This window comes from Dendropsophus ebraccatus, unplaced genomic scaffold (assembly GCF_027789765.1).
Source record: "Dendropsophus ebraccatus isolate aDenEbr1 unplaced genomic scaffold, aDenEbr1.pat pat_scaffold_571_ctg1, whole genome shotgun sequence".
NCBI lineage: Eukaryota > Metazoa > Chordata > Amphibia > Anura > Hylidae > Dendropsophus > Dendropsophus ebraccatus.
Window position 1 is genome coordinate 80,524 of NW_027210170.1, and position 22,127 is coordinate 102,650.

The 22,127-nt window shown below is 47.0% G+C and overlaps 35 non-coding genes across 35 annotated transcripts; 13 read left to right on the forward strand and 22 right to left on the reverse strand.

Annotated features, from left to right (window-relative positions):
- Positions 1-135: 135 nt before the first annotated feature.
- Positions 136-209, reverse strand: TRNAT-UGU (transfer RNA threonine (anticodon UGU)). The gene has a single exon. It is a non-coding gene; the product is annotated as a tRNA-Thr (tRNA).
- Positions 210-344: 135 nt separating this feature from the next.
- Positions 345-426, forward strand: TRNAS-GCU (transfer RNA serine (anticodon GCU)). Its single transcript has one exon. It is a non-coding gene; the product is annotated as a tRNA-Ser (tRNA).
- A 408-nt stretch (positions 427-834) lies between these two features.
- Positions 835-908, reverse strand: TRNAT-AGU (transfer RNA threonine (anticodon AGU)). Its single transcript has one exon. It is a non-coding gene; the product is annotated as a tRNA-Thr (tRNA).
- Positions 909-1,604: 696 nt separating this feature from the next.
- Positions 1,605-1,678, reverse strand: TRNAT-UGU (transfer RNA threonine (anticodon UGU)). Its single transcript has one exon. It is a non-coding gene; the product is annotated as a tRNA-Thr (tRNA).
- A 135-nt stretch (positions 1,679-1,813) lies between these two features.
- On the forward strand, positions 1,814-1,895 carry TRNAS-GCU (transfer RNA serine (anticodon GCU)). Its single transcript has one exon. It is a non-coding gene; the product is annotated as a tRNA-Ser (tRNA).
- Positions 1,896-2,682: 787 nt separating this feature from the next.
- TRNAT-UGU (transfer RNA threonine (anticodon UGU)) lies at positions 2,683-2,756 on the reverse strand. Its single transcript has one exon. It is a non-coding gene; the product is annotated as a tRNA-Thr (tRNA).
- A 135-nt stretch (positions 2,757-2,891) lies between these two features.
- On the forward strand, positions 2,892-2,973 carry TRNAS-GCU (transfer RNA serine (anticodon GCU)). Its single transcript has one exon. It is a non-coding gene; the product is annotated as a tRNA-Ser (tRNA).
- A 408-nt stretch (positions 2,974-3,381) lies between these two features.
- On the reverse strand, positions 3,382-3,455 carry TRNAT-AGU (transfer RNA threonine (anticodon AGU)). Its single transcript has one exon. It is a non-coding gene; the product is annotated as a tRNA-Thr (tRNA).
- Positions 3,456-4,151: 696 nt separating this feature from the next.
- Positions 4,152-4,225, reverse strand: TRNAT-UGU (transfer RNA threonine (anticodon UGU)). The gene has a single exon. It is a non-coding gene; the product is annotated as a tRNA-Thr (tRNA).
- Positions 4,226-4,360: 135 nt separating this feature from the next.
- Positions 4,361-4,442, forward strand: TRNAS-GCU (transfer RNA serine (anticodon GCU)). Its single transcript has one exon. It is a non-coding gene; the product is annotated as a tRNA-Ser (tRNA).
- A 408-nt stretch (positions 4,443-4,850) lies between these two features.
- TRNAT-AGU (transfer RNA threonine (anticodon AGU)) lies at positions 4,851-4,924 on the reverse strand. The gene has a single exon. It is a non-coding gene; the product is annotated as a tRNA-Thr (tRNA).
- Positions 4,925-5,620: 696 nt separating this feature from the next.
- On the reverse strand, positions 5,621-5,694 carry TRNAT-UGU (transfer RNA threonine (anticodon UGU)). The gene has a single exon. It is a non-coding gene; the product is annotated as a tRNA-Thr (tRNA).
- A 135-nt stretch (positions 5,695-5,829) lies between these two features.
- On the forward strand, positions 5,830-5,911 carry TRNAS-GCU (transfer RNA serine (anticodon GCU)). The gene has a single exon. It is a non-coding gene; the product is annotated as a tRNA-Ser (tRNA).
- Positions 5,912-6,319: 408 nt separating this feature from the next.
- Positions 6,320-6,393, reverse strand: TRNAT-AGU (transfer RNA threonine (anticodon AGU)). The gene has a single exon. It is a non-coding gene; the product is annotated as a tRNA-Thr (tRNA).
- A 5,805-nt stretch (positions 6,394-12,198) lies between these two features.
- On the reverse strand, positions 12,199-12,272 carry TRNAT-UGU (transfer RNA threonine (anticodon UGU)). The gene has a single exon. It is a non-coding gene; the product is annotated as a tRNA-Thr (tRNA).
- Positions 12,273-12,407: 135 nt separating this feature from the next.
- TRNAS-GCU (transfer RNA serine (anticodon GCU)) lies at positions 12,408-12,489 on the forward strand. The gene has a single exon. It is a non-coding gene; the product is annotated as a tRNA-Ser (tRNA).
- A 408-nt stretch (positions 12,490-12,897) lies between these two features.
- TRNAT-AGU (transfer RNA threonine (anticodon AGU)) lies at positions 12,898-12,971 on the reverse strand. Its single transcript has one exon. It is a non-coding gene; the product is annotated as a tRNA-Thr (tRNA).
- Positions 12,972-13,667: 696 nt separating this feature from the next.
- On the reverse strand, positions 13,668-13,741 carry TRNAT-UGU (transfer RNA threonine (anticodon UGU)). The gene has a single exon. It is a non-coding gene; the product is annotated as a tRNA-Thr (tRNA).
- A 135-nt stretch (positions 13,742-13,876) lies between these two features.
- Positions 13,877-13,958, forward strand: TRNAS-GCU (transfer RNA serine (anticodon GCU)). Its single transcript has one exon. It is a non-coding gene; the product is annotated as a tRNA-Ser (tRNA).
- Positions 13,959-14,366: 408 nt separating this feature from the next.
- TRNAT-AGU (transfer RNA threonine (anticodon AGU)) lies at positions 14,367-14,440 on the reverse strand. The gene has a single exon. It is a non-coding gene; the product is annotated as a tRNA-Thr (tRNA).
- Positions 14,441-15,137: 697 nt separating this feature from the next.
- TRNAT-UGU (transfer RNA threonine (anticodon UGU)) lies at positions 15,138-15,211 on the reverse strand. The gene has a single exon. It is a non-coding gene; the product is annotated as a tRNA-Thr (tRNA).
- Positions 15,212-15,346: 135 nt separating this feature from the next.
- Positions 15,347-15,428, forward strand: TRNAS-GCU (transfer RNA serine (anticodon GCU)). Its single transcript has one exon. It is a non-coding gene; the product is annotated as a tRNA-Ser (tRNA).
- A 408-nt stretch (positions 15,429-15,836) lies between these two features.
- Positions 15,837-15,910, reverse strand: TRNAT-AGU (transfer RNA threonine (anticodon AGU)). The gene has a single exon. It is a non-coding gene; the product is annotated as a tRNA-Thr (tRNA).
- Positions 15,911-16,606: 696 nt separating this feature from the next.
- Positions 16,607-16,680, reverse strand: TRNAT-UGU (transfer RNA threonine (anticodon UGU)). The gene has a single exon. It is a non-coding gene; the product is annotated as a tRNA-Thr (tRNA).
- A 135-nt stretch (positions 16,681-16,815) lies between these two features.
- TRNAS-GCU (transfer RNA serine (anticodon GCU)) lies at positions 16,816-16,897 on the forward strand. The gene has a single exon. It is a non-coding gene; the product is annotated as a tRNA-Ser (tRNA).
- A 787-nt stretch (positions 16,898-17,684) lies between these two features.
- On the reverse strand, positions 17,685-17,758 carry TRNAT-UGU (transfer RNA threonine (anticodon UGU)). Its single transcript has one exon. It is a non-coding gene; the product is annotated as a tRNA-Thr (tRNA).
- A 135-nt stretch (positions 17,759-17,893) lies between these two features.
- Positions 17,894-17,975, forward strand: TRNAS-GCU (transfer RNA serine (anticodon GCU)). The gene has a single exon. It is a non-coding gene; the product is annotated as a tRNA-Ser (tRNA).
- Positions 17,976-18,762: 787 nt separating this feature from the next.
- TRNAT-UGU (transfer RNA threonine (anticodon UGU)) lies at positions 18,763-18,836 on the reverse strand. The gene has a single exon. It is a non-coding gene; the product is annotated as a tRNA-Thr (tRNA).
- Positions 18,837-18,971: 135 nt separating this feature from the next.
- TRNAS-GCU (transfer RNA serine (anticodon GCU)) lies at positions 18,972-19,053 on the forward strand. The gene has a single exon. It is a non-coding gene; the product is annotated as a tRNA-Ser (tRNA).
- Positions 19,054-19,461: 408 nt separating this feature from the next.
- On the reverse strand, positions 19,462-19,535 carry TRNAT-AGU (transfer RNA threonine (anticodon AGU)). Its single transcript has one exon. It is a non-coding gene; the product is annotated as a tRNA-Thr (tRNA).
- Positions 19,536-20,231: 696 nt separating this feature from the next.
- On the reverse strand, positions 20,232-20,305 carry TRNAT-UGU (transfer RNA threonine (anticodon UGU)). The gene has a single exon. It is a non-coding gene; the product is annotated as a tRNA-Thr (tRNA).
- A 135-nt stretch (positions 20,306-20,440) lies between these two features.
- TRNAS-GCU (transfer RNA serine (anticodon GCU)) lies at positions 20,441-20,522 on the forward strand. Its single transcript has one exon. It is a non-coding gene; the product is annotated as a tRNA-Ser (tRNA).
- A 408-nt stretch (positions 20,523-20,930) lies between these two features.
- TRNAT-AGU (transfer RNA threonine (anticodon AGU)) lies at positions 20,931-21,004 on the reverse strand. The gene has a single exon. It is a non-coding gene; the product is annotated as a tRNA-Thr (tRNA).
- A 697-nt stretch (positions 21,005-21,701) lies between these two features.
- On the reverse strand, positions 21,702-21,775 carry TRNAT-UGU (transfer RNA threonine (anticodon UGU)). Its single transcript has one exon. It is a non-coding gene; the product is annotated as a tRNA-Thr (tRNA).
- A 136-nt stretch (positions 21,776-21,911) lies between these two features.
- On the forward strand, positions 21,912-21,993 carry TRNAS-GCU (transfer RNA serine (anticodon GCU)). The gene has a single exon. It is a non-coding gene; the product is annotated as a tRNA-Ser (tRNA).
- The last annotated feature ends 134 nt before the right edge of the window (positions 21,994-22,127 follow it).

Genomic DNA, 22,127 nt, shown 5'->3' on the forward strand with positions numbered 1-22,127 from the left:
TGCTCTTGGGTGTTTAGCCATTATGCGGACTTTTTTTCCCTTGCTGGGAGTACCCTAGGGGCAGACAAGTTTGGGGTCCGCTATGGGCGAGCATCGCCTTTTAAGAATAAAATGGCAAAAACTGCAAAGAATGGAAGGCATTGCTGAGATTCGAACTCAGGATCTCCTGTTTACAAGACAGGCGCTTTAACCAACTAAGCCACAGCGCCACATGCTCAAGCCTGGGAAAGCCGGTAAAACGGGCCACGGGCAGCGGCTGATGTACCGCCTTCAATGAAAATTCAGCCAAAGACTTCTTCAGATTGCTTTCGGCATCTGTCACCAGAAGAGGGACGTCTTCTGTCGACGAGGTGGCCGAGTGGTTAAGGCGATGGACTGCTAATCCATTGTGCTCTGCATGCATGGGTTCGAATCCCATCCTCGTCGGTTTCTTCTGCTTTTTCCAAGGCGGGAACTTGCTTTGCTCTTTCTTTATCGTCAGCACGGGAAGTGGATGCCCCAACCATAGATGTTCACCATCAGCAATCGTGAAGGATGCAGCATGTGACAAATCAATCCTTCATCATAGGTGCATAGTTAGTAAGGTCGAACAAACACAACCCCAAGTGAGGGCTTTGCTTTGCCTCTTTAATTTGTCATGCGTGGTGTTTCATGCTATCCTGTTAAGAAGACAATGACATTTCCATCTTTTGGGCGTTTAGCCAGTATCCATACAGTTTCCCCTGCTCAGAGTACCCTAGGGCCGGGTGGAAGACAAGTTCCATGTCAGCTACGCGCGAAGGTCTCCTTCTTGGACTAGAATTGCAAAAATTGAGGAGAAAAAAAAGAAAAGAAAGGCACTGCTGAGATTCGAACTCAGGATCTCCTGTTTACTAGACAGGCGCTTTAACCAACTAAGCCACAGCGCCTCAAGCCACGCAATGCCAAAAAACGGGCCAGTGCGAAGCCATGATCTGCATTTATACAACATCTCATGACTTAATGGAGCAATTGCAGCTTTCTCTTTTTCTTCACAGGCTTGAGGAAACAAACCAAGCAGATCCAATGCAGACAGAAGAGAATGACGTAGTAGGCTAGAGATTGTTGGTTCCATAAGCAACTGATCCACGGCTTAGCACAAGCATGGAGAGCGCCCTGTTTTCTTCTGAATGCATACGACGGAATAAATAGATTGAAGGAATACCAGGAAAGCACCATCATCGACAGGAGTAAGAATTAGGGTGGGTCAATCGTTATGCCCTATGCATTGGTTCATCTTTGAAAAAGATTTAAATAGTGTAGCAGAGGAGTTAAGCTTCACTCAGCCAGTGCCTGATAGACACTGCATTCAATGCTAAAGCAGCCAAAGCCTTGTTCCAATGGTTTTCACAATCTAGCAGCAGGTGAAATCACTTGATGTAGACGAAGTGGCCGCGTGGTTAAAGCAATGGTGCTTCTTGCTATCCTGTAAGGAAGCCAAAACCATTGCCTGCTCTTGGGTGTTTAGCCATTATGCGGACTTTTTTTCCCTTGCTGGGAGTACCCTAGGGGCAGACAAGTTTGGGGTCCGCTATGGGCGAGCATCGCCTTTTAAGAATAAAATGGCAAAAACTGCAAAGAATGGAAGGCATTGCTGAGATTCGAACTCAGGATCTCCTGTTTACAAGACAGGCGCTTTAACCAACTAAGCCACAGCGCCACATGCTCAAGCCTGGGAAAGCCGGTAAAACGGGCCACGGGCAGCGGCTGATGTACCGCCTTCAATGAAAATTCAGCCAAAGACTTCTTCAGATTGCTTTCGGCATCTGTCACCAGAAGAGGGACGTCTTCTGTCGACGAGGTGGCCGAGTGGTTAAGGCGATGGACTGCTAATCCATTGTGCTCTGCATGCATGGGTTCGAATCCCATCCTCGTCGGTTTCTTCTGCTTTTTCCAAGGCGGGAACTTGCTTTGCTCTTTCTTTATCGTCAGCACGGGAAGTGGATGCCCCAACCATAGATGTTCACCATCAGCAATCGTGAAGGATGCAGCATGTGACAAATCAATCCTTCATCATGGGTGCATAGTTAGTAAGGTCGAACAAACACAACCCCAAGTGAGGGCTTTGCTTTGCCTCTTTAATTTGTCATGCGTGGTGTTCCATGCTATCCTGTTAAGAAGACAATGACATTTCCATCTTTTGGACGTTTAGCCAGTATCCATACAGTTTCCCCTGCTCAGAGTACCCTAGGGCCGGGTGGAAGACAAGTTCCATGTCAGCTATAAATAGATTGAAGGAATACCAGGAAAGCACCATCATCGACAGGAGTAAGAATTAGGGTGGGTCAATCGTTATGCCCTATGCATTGGTTCATCTTTGAAAAAGATTTAAATAGTGTAGCAGAGGAGTTAAGCTTCACTCAGCCAGTGCCTGATAGACACTGCATTCAATGCTAAAGCAGCCAAAGCCTTGTTCCAATGGTTTTCACAATCTAGCAGCAGGTGAAATCACTTGATGTAGACGAAGTGGCCGCGTGGTTAAAGCAATGGTGCTTCTTGCTATCCTGTAAGGAAGCCAAAACCATTGCCTGCTCTTGGGTGTTTAGCCATTATGCGGACTTTTTTTCCCTTGCTGGGAGTACCCTAGGGGCAGACAAGTTTGGGGTCCGCTATGGGCGAGCATCGCCTTTTAAGAATAAAATGGCAAAAACTGCAAAGAATGGAAGGCATTGCTGAGATTCGAACTCAGGATCTCCTGTTTACAAGACAGGCGCTTTAACCAACTAAGCCACAGCGCCACATGCTCAAGCCTGGGAAAGCCGGTAAAACGGGCCACGGGCAGCGGCTGATGTACCGCCTTCAATGAAAATTCAGCCAAAGACTTCTTCAGATTGCTTTCGGCATCTGTCACCAGAAGAGGGACGTCTTCTGTCGACGAGGTGGCCGAGTGGTTAAGGCGATGGACTGCTAATCCATTGTGCTCTGCATGCATGGGTTCGAATCCCATCCTCGTCGGTTTCTTCTGCTTTTTCCAAGGCGGGAACTTGCTTTGCTCTTTCTTTATCGTCAGCACGGGAAGTGGATGCCCCAACCATAGATGTTCACCATCAGCAATCGTGAAGGATGCAGCATGTGACAAATCAATCCTTCATCATAGGTGCATAGTTAGTAAGGTCGAACAAACACAACCCCAAGTGAGGGCTTTGCTTTGCCTCTTTAATTTGTCATGCGTGGTGTTTCATGCTATCCTGTTAAGAAGACAATGACATTTCCATCTTTTGGGCGTTTAGCCAGTATCCATACAGTTTCCCCTGCTCAGAGTACCCTAGGGCCGGGTGGAAGACAAGTTCCATGTCAGCTACGCGCGAAGGTCTCCTTCTTGGACTAGAATTGCAAAAATTGAGGAGAAAAAAAAGAAAAGAAAGGCACTGCTGAGATTCGAACTCAGGATCTCCTGTTTACTAGACAGGCGCTTTAACCAACTAAGCCACAGCGCCTCAAGCCACGCAATGCCAAAAAACGGGCCAGTGCGAAGCCATGATCTGCATTTATACAACATCTCATGACTTAATGGAGCAATTGCAGCTTTCTCTTTTTCTTCACAGGCTTGAGGAAACAAACCAAGCAGATCCAATGCAGACAGAAGAGAATGACGTAGTAGGCTAGAGATTGTTGGTTCCATAAGCAACTGATCCACGGCTTAGCACAAGCATGGAGAGCGCCCTGTTTTCTTCTGAATGCATACGACGGAATAAATAGATTGAAGGAATACCAGGAAAGCACCATCATCGACAGGAGTAAGAATTAGGGTGGGTCAATCGTTATGCCCTATGCATTGGTTCATCTTTGAAAAAGATTTAAATAGTGTAGCAGAGGAGTTAAGCTTCACTCAGCCAGTGCCTGATAGACACTGCATTCAATGCTAAAGCAGCCAAAGCCTTGTTCCAATGGTTTTCACAATCTAGCAGCAGGTGAAATCACTTGATGTAGACGAAGTGGCCGCGTGGTTAAAGCAATGGTGCTTCTTGCTATCCTGTAAGGAAGCCAAAACCATTGCCTGCTCTTGGGTGTTTAGCCATTATGCGGACTTTTTTTCCCTTGCTGGGAGTACCCTAGGGGCAGACAAGTTTGGGGTCCGCTATGGGCGAGCATCGCCTTTTAAGAATAAAATGGCAAAAACTGCAAAGAATGGAAGGCATTGCTGAGATTCGAACTCAGGATCTCCTGTTTACAAGACAGGCGCTTTAACCAACTAAGCCACAGCGCCACATGCTCAAGCCTGGGAAAGCCGGTAAAACGGGCCACGGGCAGCGGCTGATGTACCGCCTTCAATGAAAATTCAGCCAAAGACTTCTTCAGATTGCTTTCGGCATCTGTCACCAGAAGAGGGACGTCTTCTGTCGACGAGGTGGCCGAGTGGTTAAGGCGATGGACTGCTAATCCATTGTGCTCTGCATGCATGGGTTCGAATCCCATCCTCGTCGGTTTCTTCTGCTTTTTCCAAGGCGGGAACTTGCTTTGCTCTTTCTTTATCGTCAGCACGGGAAGTGGATGCCCCAACCATAGATGTTCACCATCAGCAATCGTGAAGGATGCAGCATGTGACAAATCAATCCTTCATCATAGGTGCATAGTTAGTAAGGTCGAACAAACACAACCCCAAGTGAGGGCTTTGCTTTGCCTCTTTAATTTGTCATGCGTGGTGTTTCATGCTATCCTGTTAAGAAGACAATGACATTTCCATCTTTTGGGCGTTTAGCCAGTATCCATACAGTTTCCCCTGCTCAGAGTACCCTAGGGCCGGGTGGAAGACAAGTTCCATGTCAGCTACGCGCGAAGGTCTCCTTCTTGGACTAGAATTGCAAAAATTGAGGAGAAAAAAAAGAAAAGAAAGGCACTGCTGAGATTCGAACTCAGGATCTCCTGTTTACTAGACAGGCGCTTTAACCAACTAAGCCACAGCGCCTCAAGCCACGCAATGCCAAAAAACGGGCCAGTGCGAAGCCATGATCTGCATTTATACAACATCTCATGACTTAATGGAGCAATTGCAGCTTTCTCTTTTTCTTCACAGGCTTGAGGAAACAAACCAAGCAGATCCAATGCAGACAGAAGAGAATGACGTAGTAGGCTAGAGATTGTTGGTTCCATAAGCAACTGATCCACGGCTTAGCACAAGCATGGAGAGCGCCCTGTTTTCTTCTGAATGCATACGACGGAATAAATAGATTGAAGGAATACCAGGAAAGCACCATCATCGACAGGAGTAAGAATTAGGGTGGGTCAATCGTTATGCCCTATGCATTGGTTCATCTTTGAAAAAGATTTAAATAGTGTAGCAGAGGAGTTAAGCTTCACTCAGCCAGTGCCTGATAGACACTGCATTCAATGCTAAAGCAGCCAAAGCCTTGTTCCAATGGTTTTCACAATCTAGCAGCAGGTGAAATCACTTGATGTAGACGAAGTGGCCGCGTGGTTAAAGCAATGGTGCTTCTTGCTATCCTGTAAGGAAGCCAAAACCATTGCCTGCTCTTGGGTGTTTAGCCATTATGCGGACTTTTTTTCCCTTGCTGGGAGTACCCTAGGGGCAGACAAGTTTGGGGTCCGCTATGGGCGAGCATCGCCTTTTAAGAATAAAATGGCAAAAATTGCAAAGAATGGAAGGCACTGCTGAGATTCGAACTCAGGATCTCCTGTTTACAAGACAGGCGCTTTAACCAACTAAGCCACAGCGCCACATGCTCAAGCCTGGGAAAGCCGGTAAAACGGGCCACGGGCAGCGGCTGATGTACCGCCTTCAATGAAAATTCAGCCAAAGACTTCTTCAGATTGCTTTCGGCATCTGTCACCAGAAGAGGGACGTCTTCTGTCGACGAGGTGGCCGAGTGGTTAAGGCGATGGACTGCTAATCCATTGTGCTCTGCATGCATGGGTTCGAATCCCATCCTCGTCGGTTTCTTCTGCTTTTTCCAAGGCGGGAACTTGCTTTGCTCTTTCTTTATCGTCAGCACGGGAAGTGGATGCCCCAACCATAGATGTTCACCATCAGCAATCGTGAAGGATGCAGCATGTGACAAATCAATCCTTCATCATAGGTGCATAGTTAGTAAGGTCGAACAAACACAACCCCAAGTGAGGGCTTTGCTTTGCCTCTTTAATTTGTCATGCGTGGTGTTTCATGCTATCCTGTTAAGAAGACAATGACATTTCCATCTTTTGGGCGTTTAGCCAGTATCCATACAGTTTCCCCTGCTCAGAGTACCCTAGGGCCGGGTGGAAGACAAGTTCCATGTCAGCTACGCGCGAAGGTCTCCTTCTTGGACTAGAATTGCAAAAATTGAGGAGAAAAAAAAGAAAAGAAAGGCACTGCTGAGATTCAAACTCAGGATCTCCTGTTTACTAGACAGGCGCTTTAACCAACTAAGCCACAGCGCCTCAAGCCACGCAATGCCAAAAAACGGGCCAGTGCGAAGCCATGATCTGCATTTATACAACATCTCATGACTTAACCCCTTAAGGACAGAGCCTGAAATGGCCTTAATGACAGAGACAAATTTTATGAATATGACCAGTGTCACTTTATTCATTAATAACTTCGGGATGCTTTTACCTATCCGGCTGATTCTGAGATTGTTTTCTCGTGACATATTGTACTTTACATTTCTGGTAAATTGGAGTCGATACTCATAACGAATCTTTATGAAAAAAAACCAAATAATGTGAAAAAATGTGAAAAACTGCATTTTTCCAACTTTGAAACTTCTTTGCGTATACAGAAAGTGGTTATACCACATAAATTATATATTAAATAGCATTAGCAACATGTCTACTTTATGTTGGCGGCATTTATTAAACGATCTTTAATTTTTTTTAGACAATAGGAAGCTTAAAACATTAGCAGCAAATTTCCAAATTTTCAGTAAAATTTCAAAATCAGATATTTTTAGGGACCTGTTCAGGTTTAAAGTGTATTTGAGGGGCCTGTATGTTAGAAAGCCCCACAAAGCACCCCATTTCAGAAACTGCACCCCCCACACTCTGCAAAAGCATATCCATAAAGTGTTTTAACCCTTTAGGGGAGTCACAGAAATAAAAGCTAAGTGTGTAAGAAATTTGAAAATTTTAATTTTCTGTGCAGAGATTTTATTGTAATCCAATATTTTTCATAATTATAAACCTATTACCAGAGAAATGCACCCCAATAATTATTGCCCCGTTTCTGCAGTTTATAGAAATACCCCATATGTGGCCCTATTGCGCTATTTGACGCAACCACAAGTCTCAGATACAAAGGAGCGCCTAGTGAATTTCAACGCCTCCGTTATATTTGGTCATTTCTGACTGTACCACTTCAGGTTGGCAGAGGCTCTGGGGTGCCAAAACCTAAAAAACACCCCTAAAGGGACACCATTTAGAAAACTACACCCCTCAAGGAATGTAACAAGGGGTGCGGTGAGCATCTGGACCCCACAGGTGCTTCACAGATTTTCCCAACAATATGGCGTGAAAAAAGAAAAATGTATTTTTTACACTAAAACGTTGTTCTAGCCTTCAATTTTTCATTTTCTTAAAGGGATAAGAGGAAAAAAAAGACACAAAATGTGTAGCGCAGTTTCTCCCGAGTACGGAAATACCCCACATGTGGCGATAAAGTGCCAAGGGGGCGCAGGACGAGCCTCCAAAGGGAAGGAGCGCCAATTGGCTTTTGGAAGCTGAATTTCACTGGAAAGGATTTCAAGGGCCATGTCGCATTTACAGAGCCCTCGTGCTGCCAAGACACTGGAAACCCCCCACAAGTGACCCCATTCTGGAAACTACACCCCTCAAGGAATCTAACAAGGGGCACAGTGAGCATATGGACCCCACTGGTGACGGGCACAAATGTGGAACAATGTGACGTAAAAGTAAAAAATTTCATTTTTTCACTTTCATGGCACAAATGTGCCCGTCATCAAGGGGTCCATATCCTCACTGCACCCCTTGTTAGATTCCTTGAGGGGTGCAGTTTCCAGAATGGGGTCACTTGTGGGGGGTTTCCAGTGTTTTGGCAGCACGAGGGCTCTGTAAATGCGACATGGCGTTCATCATCCATTCTAGCCAAATCCAACCTCCAAAATCCAAATGGCGCTCCTTCCCTTTGGAGGCTTGCCCTGCGCCCACATGGCGCTTTATGTCCACATGTGGGGTATTTACGGACTCGGGGGAAATTGCTCTACACATATTGTGTGTTTTTTTCTCTTTTAACCCCTTGTGAAAATGATAAATTCAAGGCTAAACCAACATTATAGTGTAAAAAATGTAATATTTCATTTTCACGCCACATTGTTCCACATTTGTGCCCGTCACCAGTGGGGTCCATATGCTCACTACACCCCTTGTTACATTCCTTGAGGGGTGTAGTTTCCATAATGGGGTCACTTGTGGGGGGGTTCAACTGTCTTGGCAACACAGAGGCCTTTTGAATGCAACATGGCCCCTCGAAATCCATTCCATCCAAATCCAGCCTTCAAAAACGAAATGGCGCTCCTTCCCTTCGGAGGCTTACCCTGCACCCGAATGGCGCTTTATGTACACAAGTGGGGTATTTCCGTACTCAGGGGAAATTGCTCTACACATTTAGTGGTTTTTTTTATCTTTTAGCCCCTTGTGAAAATGAAAAAATCATGACAAGATTAATGATTTAGAGTAAAAATTTTACAAAAATTACACTAAATGTTGGTCTAGCCTTGATTTTTTCCATTTCCACAAGGGGTTAAAAAAGAAAATTAACACAAAACGTGTAGGGTAGTTTCCCCTGATTACGAAAATACCCCATATGTGGGCATAATGTGCCATATGGGCACAGGGCAAGCCACCAAAGGGATAGAGCGCCATTTAGAGGCTGGAATGGAGGATGGAGGCCATGTCGCAATTACAAAGCTCCTGTGCTGCCAGGTCAGTAGAAACCCCCGACAAGTGACCCCATTCTGGAAACTACACCCCATAAGGAATCTAACAAGGGGTGCAGTGAGCATATGGACCCCACTGGTGACAGGCACTTACGTAGAACATGTGCCGAGAAAATAAAAAATACCATTTTTTTCATTTTCACGTCCCAAATGTGGCCGTCACCAGGGGGCCATATCCCCGCTGCCCCCCTTGTTAGATTCCTTATGGGGTGTAGTTTCCAGAATGGGGTCACTTGTGGGGGGTTTCTACTGTCCTGGCCGCACAGAGGCTTTGTAATTGCATCATGGCACTTCTAATGGGAATGGCGGACATACCTATTTAGCTGGGAAAAGGGACAATTCTAATTTATTTGGGGGTATTAGGCCAATTATTAGTTTATAAGGTTGGAAATGACAGGGGTCCATCAAACTCAACCTGTGTTGATCCAGAGGAAGGCAAAAAACCCTCGTGAGGCAGACGACAGTAGCCTCATCACAGGGAAAAATTCCTTCCCGACTCCATAATGGCGATCAGAATAATCCCCGGACCAACGTGACCCCTGAAATAGGAATAAGGGACAGAATTTAGATAATGTAGAACCCCAGTGACGTGTGGTGCGCCTTGAAGCGATCCAGTATGCAGAGGCCGGGGGGATCAGGACAGGCGTCACACTGGAAAATGTTGTCCTTCCTGATCCCCCTGTTACCCCACACTCTGCACTTCTTCTGGGGTCTCCCGTTCTCCAGTGTGGGGGACGTCACCTGGAAAATGTTGCCCTGGTGCGATACGGGGTCCTTCATATCCAGAAGCGCTGGGTCCGCTCCATGGCTGCTAAATATTAGGGCGCTATTACTACTTCTGATATGTTCGGATCGTGCCGCAAGCTACAGGGCAGCGAGGGACTGGAAGAGGGGGTGCTGGTATAAAAGTTATCCCCGTACAGGTGGTGACCTTTATCCAGCAGTGGGAAGATCAGTTCCCGGATGATCTTCCCACTTGTTCCGAGGATGGGAGGGGAGTGGGCATCTGGGGGCTGGATTCGAGTGTCCCTTCCTTCATACACTCTAAGGGTATGTGCACACTGCGGAATCGCGACAGATAACCCTTCGTGCATTCCACAGTTGGCACCCGCCGGCGGACTGATGCAGGCGCACGTCTCCACACGTGTCATAGACTCCATTCTATGCACAGGCGGATTCCGCTCTCCGTCCAACGTGTTCATTCTTTGGATGGACGACGGAATCCGCCCGTGCATAACATGGAGTCTATGACACGGGCGGAGACGCGCCCCTGCATCAGTCCGCCGGCGGGTGCCAGCTGCGGAATGCACAAAGGGTTATCCTTCGCCATTCCGCAGTGTGCATGTACCCTAAATCTGTAAGTGTACCCTGAGGTACTGTCACACAGTTTGTAGAATTTCACACCATACCGTGATCTCTTATTGGGACGGTACTGGCGGAAAAGACGTGTCTGGGGGGCAACGTACGCTACGCTACCCCCAGACACGTCACTGGATGATGAGGATGAATGGAGGAAAGAAGGACCCCCCATTCATCCTCACTGGCTGTTTCGGTGTCGGAGGCAATAATAACGTATGCGTCCGATACCGAAAACACCCTGGGGGCCATCTTTATATGGGGACTAGTATATGGGGTATGTAGTGGTGTAGTGTCAAACTTTATTCAATGTAGTGTGGTGTAATGTAGTGTTTTTTACGTGTTTTTTTTACAGTAAGTATAAAAAAAACCTACGCCAACAAAGGAGTTGCGGATAAATGCCGCACTTATGTGCGGCACTTATAAGCAGACCGTGGCAGTAGAATATAGAAAAAAAACACCCTACGCCAAAAAGGAGGAGTTGCTGATTAGCAGCGCACTTTCGTGCGATGCTGATCAACACTCAGCGGCGATAGGGTGCGGAAAATAGAAAAAAAAAAAATTTGGGAAAAAAAAAAAAAAAAATATTTATATTCTGAATATCCCTGTAGCTGCTGATAAGTGTATTACACTTATCAGCCGCTAGGGGGCAGCAGAGCGCACAATCCAGAAAATGACGAGGCTGGAGCCGAAAATAGCCGAAAGAAGACGACGAGGACCGCCGGAAAGACCCGAAGACCGAACGGAATGACGGAGGACGCCGCGAACCCGGAAGCCGCCGATCAGGAGCCCGGGACAGGTGAGTAATGTACAAATACCTGCTCTGGACCCCTCCGCTACCTAGCTGAGGGGTCCAGGGCAGGTATTTACTATTTTGTGGGACTCTGATCGCCGTGCCACCGGCCCGATCGCCGTGAACGGCCGGCCGGCCGTTCACGGCGATCGGGCCGGTGGCACGGCGATCAACATTACTTTTTACAGTAATGGCGGTCGGTGCCGTCCTCGGACAGCACCGACCGCCATTTTTTTCCGGGTCATCGGGTCACCGATGACCCGGAAAGGTTCCGATCGCCGCTATTGGCTGATCTGAATTGATCAGCCTATAGCAGCGATCGTAAGCACGGGGGGTGTTAACCACCCCCCGTGCCGAGAAGCTATGATGGCCTGCTATGATTTATAGCAGGCCATCTTCCCCGACCGCTGTGTGTGAACACGCAGCGATCGGGGAAACATCGGGCGTAAATTTACGCCCTGATGCGCTAAGTACCAGGGCGCCAGGGCGTAAGTTTACGCCCGATGTCGTTAAGGGGTTAATGGAGCAATTGCAGCTTTCTCTTTTTCTTCACAGGCTTGAGGAAACAAACCAAGCAGATCCAATGCAGACAGAAGAGAATGACGTAGTAGGCTAGAGATTGTTGGTTCCATAAGCAACTGATCCACGGCTTAGCACAAGCATGGAGAGCGCCCTGTTTTCTTCTGAATGCATACGACGGAATAAATAGATTGAAGGAATACCAGGAAAGCACCATCATCGACAGGAGTAAGAATTAGGGTGGGTCAATCGTTATGCCCTATGCATTGGTTCATCTTTGAAAAAGATTTAAATAGTGTAGCAGAGGAGTTAAGCTTCACTCAGCCAGTGCCTGATAGACACTGCATTCAATGCTAAAGCAGCCAAAGCCTTGTTCCAATGGTTTTCACAATCTAGCAGCAGGTGAAATCACTTGATGTAGACGAAGTGGCCGCGTGGTTAAAGCAATGGTGCTTCTTGCTATCCTGTAAGGAAGCCAAAACCATTGCCTGCTCTTGGGTGTTTAGCCATTATGCGGACTTTTTTTCCCTTGCTGGGAGTACCCTAGGGGCAGACAAGTTTGGGGTCCGCTATGGGCGAGCATCGCCTTTTAAGAATAAAATGGCAAAAACTGCAAAGAATGGAAGGCATTGCTGAGATTCGAACTCAGGATCTCCTGTTTACAAGACAGGCGCTTTAACCAACTAAGCCACAGCGCCACATGCTCAAGCCTGGGAAAGCCGGTAAAACGGGCCACGGGCAGCGGCTGATGTACCGCCTTCAATGAAAATTCAGCCAAAGACTTCTTCAGATTGCTTTCGGCATCTGTCACCAGAAGAGGGACGTCTTCTGTCGACGAGGTGGCCGAGTGGTTAAGGCGATGGACTGCTAATCCATTGTGCTCTGCATGCATGGGTTCGAATCCCATCCTCGTCGGTTTCTTCTGCTTTTTCCAAGGCGGGAACTTGCTTTGCTCTTTCTTTATCGTCAGCACGGGAAGTGGATGCCCCAACCATAGATGTTCACCATCAGCAATCGTGAAGGATGCAGCATGTGACAAATCAATCCTTCATCATAGGTGCATAGTTAGTAAGGTCGAACAAACACAACCCCAAGTGAGGGCTTTGCTTTGCCTCTTTAATTTGTCATGCGTGGTGTTTCATGCTATCCTGTTAAGAAGACAATGACATTTCCATCTTTTGGGCGTTTAGCCAGTATCCATACAGTTTCCCCTGCTCAGAGTACCCTAGGGCCGGGTGGAAGACAAGTTCCATGTCAGCTACGCGCGAAGGTCTCCTTCTTGGACTAGAATTGCAAAAATTGAGGAGAAAAAAAAGAAAAGAAAGGCACTGCAGAGATTCGAACTCAGGATCTCCTGTTTACTAGACAGGCGCTTTAACCAACTAAGCCACAGCGCCTCAAGCCACGCAATGCCAAAAAACGGGCCAGTGCGAAGCCATGATCTGCATTTATACAACATCTCATGACTTAATGGAGCAATTGCAGCTTTCTCTTTTTCTTCACAGGCTTGAGGAAACAAACCAAGCAGATCCAATGCAGACAGAAGAGAATGACGTAGTAGGCTAGAGATTGTTGGTTCCATAAGCAACTGATCCACGGCTTAGCACAAGCATGGAGAGCGTCCTGTTTTCTTCTGAATGCATACGACGGAATAAATAGATTGAAGGAATACCAGGAAAGCACCATCATCGACAGGAGTAAGAATTAGGGTGGGTCAATCGTTATGCCCTATGCATTGGTTCATCTTTGAAAAAGATTTAAATAGTGTAGCAGAGGAGTTAAGCTTCACTCAGCCAGTGCCTGATAGACACTGCATTCAATGCTAAAGCAGCCAAAGCCTTGTTCCAATGGTTTTCACAATCTAGCAGCAGGTGAAATCACTTGATGTAGACGAAGTGGCCGCGTGGTTAAAGCAATGGTGCTTCTTGCTATCCTGTAAGGAAGCCAAAACCATTGCCTGCTCTTGGGTGTTTAGCCATTATGCGGACTTTTTTTCCCTTGCTGGGAGTACCCTAGGGGCAGACAAGTTTGGGGTCCGCTATGGGCGAGCATCGCCTTTTAAGAATAAAATGGCAAAAATTGCAAAGAATGGAAGGCACTGCTGAGATTCGAACTCAGGATCTCCTGTTTACAAGACAGGCGCTTTAACCAACTAAGCCACAGCACCACATGCTCAAGCCTGGGAAAGCCGGTAAAACGGGCCACGGGCAGCGGCTGATGTACCGCCTTCAATGAAAATTCAGCCAAAGACTTCTTCAGATTGCTTTCGGCATCTGTCACCAGAAGAGGGTCGTCTTCTGTCGACGAGGTGGCCGAGTGGTTAAGGCGATGGACTGCTAATCCATTGTGCTCTGCATGCATGGGTTCGAATCCCATCCTCGTCGGTTTCTTCTGCTTTTTCCAAGGCGGGAACTTGCTTTGCTCTTTCTTTATCGTCAGCACGGGAAGTGGATGCCCCAACCATAGATGTTCACCATCAGCAATCGTGAAGGATGCAGCATGTGACAAATCAATCCTTCATCATAGGTGCATAGTTAGTAAGGTCGAACAAACACAACCCCAAGTGAGGGCTTTGCTTTGCCTCTTTAATTTGTCATGCGTGGTGTTTCATGCTATCCTGTTAAGAAGACAATGACATTTCCATCTTTTGGGCGTTTAGCCAGTATCCATACAGTTTCCCCTGCTCAGAGTACCCTAGGGCCGGGTGGAAGACAAGTTCCATGTCAGCTACGCGCGAAGGTCTCCTTCTTGGACTAGAATTGCAAAAATTGAGGAGAAAAAAAAGAAAAGAAAGGCACTGCTGAGATTCGATCTCAGGATCTCCTGTTTACTAGACAGGCGCTTTAACCAACTAAGCCACAGCGCCTCAAGCCACGCAATGCCAAAAAAACGGGCCAGTGCGAAGCCATGATCTGCATTTATACAACATCTCATGACTTAATGGAGCAATTGCAGCTTTCTCTTTTTCTTCACAGGCTTGAGGAAACAAACCAAGCAGATCCAATGCAGACAGAAGAGAATGACGTAGTAGGCTAGAGATTGTTGGTTCCATAAGCAACTGATCCACGGCTTAGCACAAGCATGGAGAGCGCCCTGTTTTCTTCTGAATGCATACGACGGAATAAATAGATTGAAGGAATACCAGGAAAGCACCATCATCGACAGGAGTAAGAATTAGGGTGGGTCAATCGTTATGCCCTATGCATTGGTTCATCTTTGAAAAAGATTTAAATAGTGTAGCAGAGGAGTTAAGCTTCACTCAGCCAGTGCCTGATAGACACTGCATTCAATGCTAAAGCAGCCAAAGCCTTGTTCCAATGGTTTTCACAATCTAGCAGCAGGTGAAATCACTTGATGTAGACGAAGTGGCCGCGTGGTTAAAGCAATGGTGCTTCTTGCTATCCTGTAAGGAAGCCAAAACCATTGCCTGCTCTTGGGTGTTTAGCCATTATGCGGACTTTTTTTCCCTTGCTGGGAGTACCCTAGGGGCAGACAAGTTTGGGGTCCGCTATGGGCGAGCATCGCCTTTTAAGAATAAAATGGCAAAAACTGCAAAGAATGGAAGGCATTGCTGAGATTCGAACTCAGGATCTCCTGTTTACAAGACAGGCGCTTTAACCAACTAAGCCACAGCGCCACATGCTCAAGCCTGGGAAAGCCGGTAAAACGGGCCACGGGCAGCGGCTGTTGTACCGCCTTCAATGAAAATTCAGCCAAAGACTTCTTCAGATTGCTTTCGGCATCTGTCACCAGAAGAGGGACGTCTTCTGTCGACGAGGTGGCCGAGTGGTTAAGGCGATGGACTGCTAATCCATTGTGCTCTGCATGCATGGGTTCGAATCCCATCCTCGTCGGTTTCTTCTGCTTTTTCCAAGGCGGGAACTTGCTTTGCTCTTTCTTTATCGTCAGCACGGGAAGTGGATGCCCCAACCATAGATGTTCACCATCAGCAATCGTGAAGGATGCAGCATGTGACAAATCAATCCTTCATCATAGGTGCATAGTTAGTAAGGTCGAACAAACACAACCCCAAGTGAGGGCTTTGCTTTGCCTCTTTAATTTGTCATGCGTGGTGTTCCATGCTATCCTGTTAAGAAGACAATGACATTTCCATCTTTTGGGCGTTTAGCCAGTATCCATACAGTTTCCCCTGCTCAGAGTACCCTAGGGCCGGGTGGAAGACAAGTTCCATGTCAGCTACGCGCGAAGGTCTCCTTCTTGGACTAGAATTGCAAAAATTGAGGAGAAAAAAAAGAAAAGAAAGGCACTGCTGAGATTCGAACTCAGGATCTCCTGTTTACTAGACAGGCGCTTTAACCAACTAAGCCACAGCGCCTCAAGCCACGCAATGCCAAAAAACGGGCCAGTGCGAAGCCATGATCTGCATTTATACAACATCTCATGACTTAATGGAGCAATTGCAGCTTTCTCTTTTTCTTCACAGGCTTGAGGAAACAAACCAAGCAGATCCAATGCAGACAGAAGAGAATGACGTAGTAGGCTAGAGATTGTTGGTTCCATAAGCAACTGATCCACGGCTTAGCACAAGCATGGAGAGTGCCCTGTTTTCTTCTGAATGCATACGACGGAATAAATAGATTGAAGGAATACCAAGAAAGCACCATCATCGACAGGAGTAAGAATTAGGGTGGGTCAATCGTTATGCCCTATGCATTGGTTCATCTTTGAAAAAGATTTAAATAGTGTAGCAGAGGAGTTAAGCTTCACTCAGCCAGTGCCTGATAGACACTGCATTCAATGCTAAAGCAGCCAAAGCCTTGTTCCAATGGTTTTCACAATCTAGCAGCAGGTGAAATCACTTGATGTAGACGAAGTGGCCGCGTGGTTAAAGCAATGGTGCTTCTTGCTATCCTGTAAGGAAGCCAAAACCATTGCCTGCTCTTGGGTGTTTAGCCATTATGCGGACTTTTTTTCCCTTGCTGGGAGTACCCTAGGGGCAGACAAGTTTGGGGTCCGCTATGGGCGAGCATCGCCTTTTAAGAATAAAATGGCAAAAACTGCAAAGAATGGAAGGCATTGCTGAGATTCGAACTCAGGATCTCCTGTTTACAAGACAGGCGCTTTAACCAACTAAGCCACAGCGCCACATGCTCAAGCCTGGGAAAGCCGGTAAAACGGGCCACGGGCAGCGGCTGATGTACCGCCTTCAATGAAAATTCAGCCAAAGACTTCTTCAGATTGCTTTCGGCATCTGTCACCAGAAGAGGGACGTCTTCTGTCGACGAGGTGGCCGAGTGGTTAAGGCGATGGACTGCTAATCCATTGTGCTCTGCATGCATGGGTCCGAATCCCATCCTCGTCGGTTTCTTCTGCTTTTTCCAAGGCGGGAACTTGCTTTGCTCTTTCTTTATCGTCAGCACGGGAAGTGGATGCCCCAACCATAGATGTTCACCATCAGCAATCGTGAAGGATGCAGCATGTGACAAATCAATCCTTCATCATAGGTGCATAGTTAGTAAGGTCGAACAAACACAACCCCAAGTGAGGGCTTTGCTTTGCCTCTTTAATTTGTCATGCGTGGTGTTCCATGCTATCCTGTTAAGAAGACAATGACATTTCCATCTTTTGGACGTTTAGCCAGTATCCATACAGTTTCCCCTGCTCAGAGTACCCTAGGGCCGGGTGGAAGACAAGTTCCATGTCAGCTATAAATAGATTGAAGGAATACCAGGAAAGCACCATCATCGACAGGAGTAAGAATTAGGGTGGGTCAATCGTTATGCCCTATGCATTGGTTCATCTTTGAAAAAGATTTAAATAGTGTAGCAGAGGAGTTAAGCTTCACTCAGCCAGTGCCTGATAGACACTGCATTCAATGCTAAAGCAGCCAAAGCCTTGTTCCAATGGTTTTCACAATCTAGCAGCAGGTGAAATCACTTGATGTAGACGAAGTGGCCGCGTGGTTAAAGCAATGGTGCTTCTTGCTATCCTGTAAGGAAGCCAAAACCATTGCCTGCTCTTGGGTGTTTAGCCATTATGCGGACTTTTTTTCCCTTGCTGGGAGTACCCTAGGGGCAGACAAGTTTGGGGTCCGCTATGGGCGAGCATCGCCTTTTAAGAATAAAATGGCAAAAACTGCAAAGAATGGAAGGCATTGCTGAGATTCGAACTCAGGATCTCCTGTTTACAAGACAGGCGCTTTAACCAACTAAGCCACAGCGCCACATGCTCAAGCCTGGGAAAGCCGGTAAAACGGGCCACGGGCAGCGGCTGATGTACCGCCTTCAATGAAAATTCAGCCAAAGACTTCTTCAGATTGCTTTCGGCATCTGTCACCAGAAGAGGGACGTCTTCTGTCGACGAGGTGGCCGAGTGGTTAAGGCGATGGACTGCTAATCCATTGTGCTCTGCATGCATGGGTTCGAATCCCATCCTCGTCGGTTTCTTCTGCTTTTTCCAAGGCGGGAACTTGCTTTGCTCTTTCTTTATCGTCAGCACGGGAAGTGGATGCCCCAACCATAGATGTTCACCATCAGCAATCGTGAAGGATGCAGCATGTGACAAATCAATCCTTCATCATGGGTGCATAGTTAGTAAGGTCGAACAAACACAACCCCAAGTGAGGGCTTTGCTTTGCCTCTTTAATTTGTCATGCGTGGTGTTCCATGCTATCCTGTTAAGAAGACAATGACATTTCCATCTTTTGGACGTTTAGCCAGTATCCATACAGTTTCCCCTGCTCAGAGTACCCTAGGGCCGGGTGGAAGACAAGTTCCATGTCAGCTATAAATAGATTGAAGGAATACCAGGAAAGCACCATCATCGACAGGAGTAAGAATTAGGGTGGGTCAATCGTTATGCCCTATGCATTGGTTCATCTTTGAAAAAGATTTAAATAGTGTAGCAGAGGAGTTAAGCTTCACTCAGCCAGTGCCTGATAGACACTGCATTCAATGCTAAAGCAGCCAAAGCCTTGTTCCAATGGTTTTCACAATCTAGCAGCAGGTGAAATCACTTGATGTAGACGAAGTGGCCGCGTGGTTAAAGCAATGGTGCTTCTTGCTATCCTGTAAGGAAGCCAAAACCATTGCCTGCTCTTGGGTGTTTAGCCATTATGCGGACTTTTTTTCCCTTGCTGGGAGTACCCTAGGGGCAGACAAGTTTGGGGTCCGCTATGGGCGAGCATCGCCTTTTAAGAATAAAATGGCAAAAACTGCAAAGAATGGAAGGCATTGCTGAGATTCGAACTCAGGATCTCCTGTTTACAAGACAGGCGCTTTAACCAACTAAGCCACAGCGCCACATGCTCAAGCCTGGGAAAGCCGGTAAAACGGGCCACGGGCAGCGGCTGATGTACCGCCTTCAATGAAAATTCAGCCAAAGACTTCTTCAGATTGCTTTCGGCATCTGTCACCAGAAGAGGGACGTCTTCTGTCGACGAGGTGGCCGAGTGGTTAAGGCGATGGACTGCTAATCCATTGTGCTCTGCATGCATGGGTTCGAATCCCATCCTCGTCGGTTTCTTCTGCTTTTTCCAAGGCGGGAACTTGCTTTGCTCTTTCTTTATCGTCAGCACGGGAAGTGGATGCCCCAACCATAGATGTTCACCATCAGCAATCGTGAAGGATGCAGCATGTGACAAATCAATCCTTCATCATAGGTGCATAGTTAGTAAGGTCGAACAAACACAACCCCAAGTGAGGGCTTTGCTTTGCCTCTTTAATTTGTCATGCGTGGTGTTTCATGCTATCCTGTTAAGAAGACAATGACATTTCCATCTTTTGGGCGTTTAGCCAGTATCCATACAGTTTCCCCTGCTCAGAGTACCCTAGGGCCGGGTGGAAGACAAGTTCCATGTCAGCTACGCGCGAAGGTCTCCTTCTTGGACTAGAATTGCAAAAATTGAGGAGAAAAAAAAGAAAAGAAAGGCACTGCTGAGATTCGAACTCAGGATCTCCTGTTTACTAGACAGGCGCTTTAACCAACTAAGCCACAGCGCCTCAAGCCACGCAATGCCAAAAAACGGGCCAGTGCGAAGCCATGATCTGCATTTATACAACATCTCATGACTTAATGGAGCAATTGCAGCTTTCTCTTTTTCTTCACAGGCTTGAGGAAACAAACCAAGCAGATCCAATGCAGACAGAAGAGAATGACGTAGTAGGCTAGAGATTGTTGGTTCCATAAGCAACTGATCCACGGCTTAGCACAAGCATGGAGAGCGCCCTGTTTTCTTCTGAATGCATACGACGGAATAAATAGATTGAAGGAATACCAGGAAAGCACCATCATCGACAGGAGTAAGAATTAGGGTGGGTCAATCGTTATGCCCTATGCATTGGTTCATCTTTGAAAAAGATTTAAATAGTGTAGCAGAGGAGTTAAGCTTCACTCAGCCAGTGCCTGATAGACACTGCATTCAATGCTAAAGCAGCCAAAGCCTTGTTCCAATGGTTTTCACAATCTAGCAGCAGGTGAAATCACTTGATGTAGACGAAGTGGCCGCGTGGTTAAAGCAATGGTGCTTCTTGCTATCCTGTAAGGAAGCCAAAACCATTGCCTGCTCTTGGGTGTTTAGCCATTATGCGGACTTTTTTTCCCTTGCTGGGAGTACCCTAGGGGCAGACAAGTTTGGGGTCCGCTATGGGCGAGCATCGCCTTTTAAGAATAAAATGGCAAAAACTGCAAAGAATGGAAGGCATTGCTGAGATTCGAACTCAGGATCTCCTGTTTACAAGACAGGCGCTTTAACCAACTAAGCCACAGCGCCACATGCTCAAGCCTGGGAAAGCCGGTAAAACGGGCCACGGGCAGCGGCTGATGTACCGCCTTCAATGAAAATTCAGCCAAAGACTTCTTCAGATTGCTTTCGGCATCTGTCACCAGAAGAGGGACGTCTTCTGTCGACGAGGTGGCCGAGTGGTTAAGGCGATGGACTGCTAATCCATTGTGCTCTGCATGCATGGGTTCGAATCCCATCCTCGTCGGTTTCTTCTGCTTTTTCCAAGGCGGGAACTTGCTTTGCTCTTTCTTTATCGTCAGCACGGGAAGTGGATGCCCCAACCATAGATGTTCACCATCAGCAATCGTGAAGGATGCAGCATGTGACAAATCAATCCTTCATCATAGGTGCATAGTTAGTAAGGTCGAACAAACACAACCCCAAGTGAGGGCTTTGCTTTGCCTCTTTAATTTGTCATGCGTGGTGTTTCATGCTATCCTGTTAAGAAGACAATGACATTTCCATCTTTTGGGCGTTTAGCCAGTATCCATACAGTTTCCCCTGCTCAGAGTACCCTAGGGCCGGGTGGAAGACAAGTTCCATGTCAGCTACGCGCGAAGGTCTCCTTCTTGGACTAGAATTGCAAAAATTGAGGAGAAAAAAAAGAAAAGAAAGGCACTGCTGAGATTCGAACTCAGGATCTCCTGTTTACTAGACAGGCGCTTTAACCAACTAAGCCACAGCGCCTCAAGCCACGCAATGCCAAAAAACGGGCCAGTGCGAAGCCATGATCTGCATTTATACAACATCTCATGACTTAATGGAGCAATTGCAGCTTTCTCTTTTTCTTCACAGGCTTGAGGAAACAAACCAAGCAGATCCAATGCAGACAGAAGAGAATGACGTAGTAGGCTAGAGATTGTTGGTTCCATAAGCAACTGATCCACGGCTTAGCACAAGCATGGAGAGCGCCCTGTTTTCTTCTGAATGCATACGACGGAATAAATAGATTGAAGGAATACCAAGGAAAGCACCATCATCGACAGGAGTAAGAATTAGGGTGGGTCAATCGTTATGCCCTATGCATTGGTTCATCTTTGAAAAAGATTTAAATAGTGTAGCAGAGGAGTTAAGCTTCACTCAGCCAGTGCCTGATAGACACTGCATTCAATGCTAAAGCAGCCAAAGCCTTGTTCCAATGGTTTTCACAATCTAGCAGCAGGTGAAATCACTTGATGTAGACGAAGTGGCCGCGTGGTTAAAGCAATGGTGCTTCTTGCTATCCTGTAAGGAAGCCAAAACCATTGCCTGCTCTTGGGTGTTTAGCCATTATGCGGACTTTTTTTCCCTTGCTGGGAGTACCCTAGGGGCAGACAAGTTTGGGGTCCGCTATGGGCGAGCATCGCCTTTTAAGAATAAAATGGCAAAAATTGCAAAGAATGGAAGGCACTGCTGAGATTCGAACTCAGGATCTCCTGTTTACAAGACAGGCGCTTTAACCAACTAAGCCACAGCGCCACATGCTCAAGCCTGGGAAAGCCGGTAAAACGGGCCACGGGCAGCGGCTGATGTACCGCCTTCAATGAAAATTCAGCCAAAGACTTCTTCAGATTGCTTTCGGCATCTGTCACCAGAAGAGGGGATGTCTTCTGTCGACGAGGTGGCCGAGTGGTTAAGGCGATGGACTGCTAATCCATTGTGCTCTGCATGCATGGGTTCGAATCCCATCCTCGTCGGTTTCTTCTGCTTTTTCCAAGGCGGGAACTTGCTTTGCTCTTTCTTATCGTCAGCACGGGAAGTGGATGCCCCAACCATAGATGTTCACCATCAGCAATCGTGAAGGATGCAGCATGTGACAAATCAATCCTTC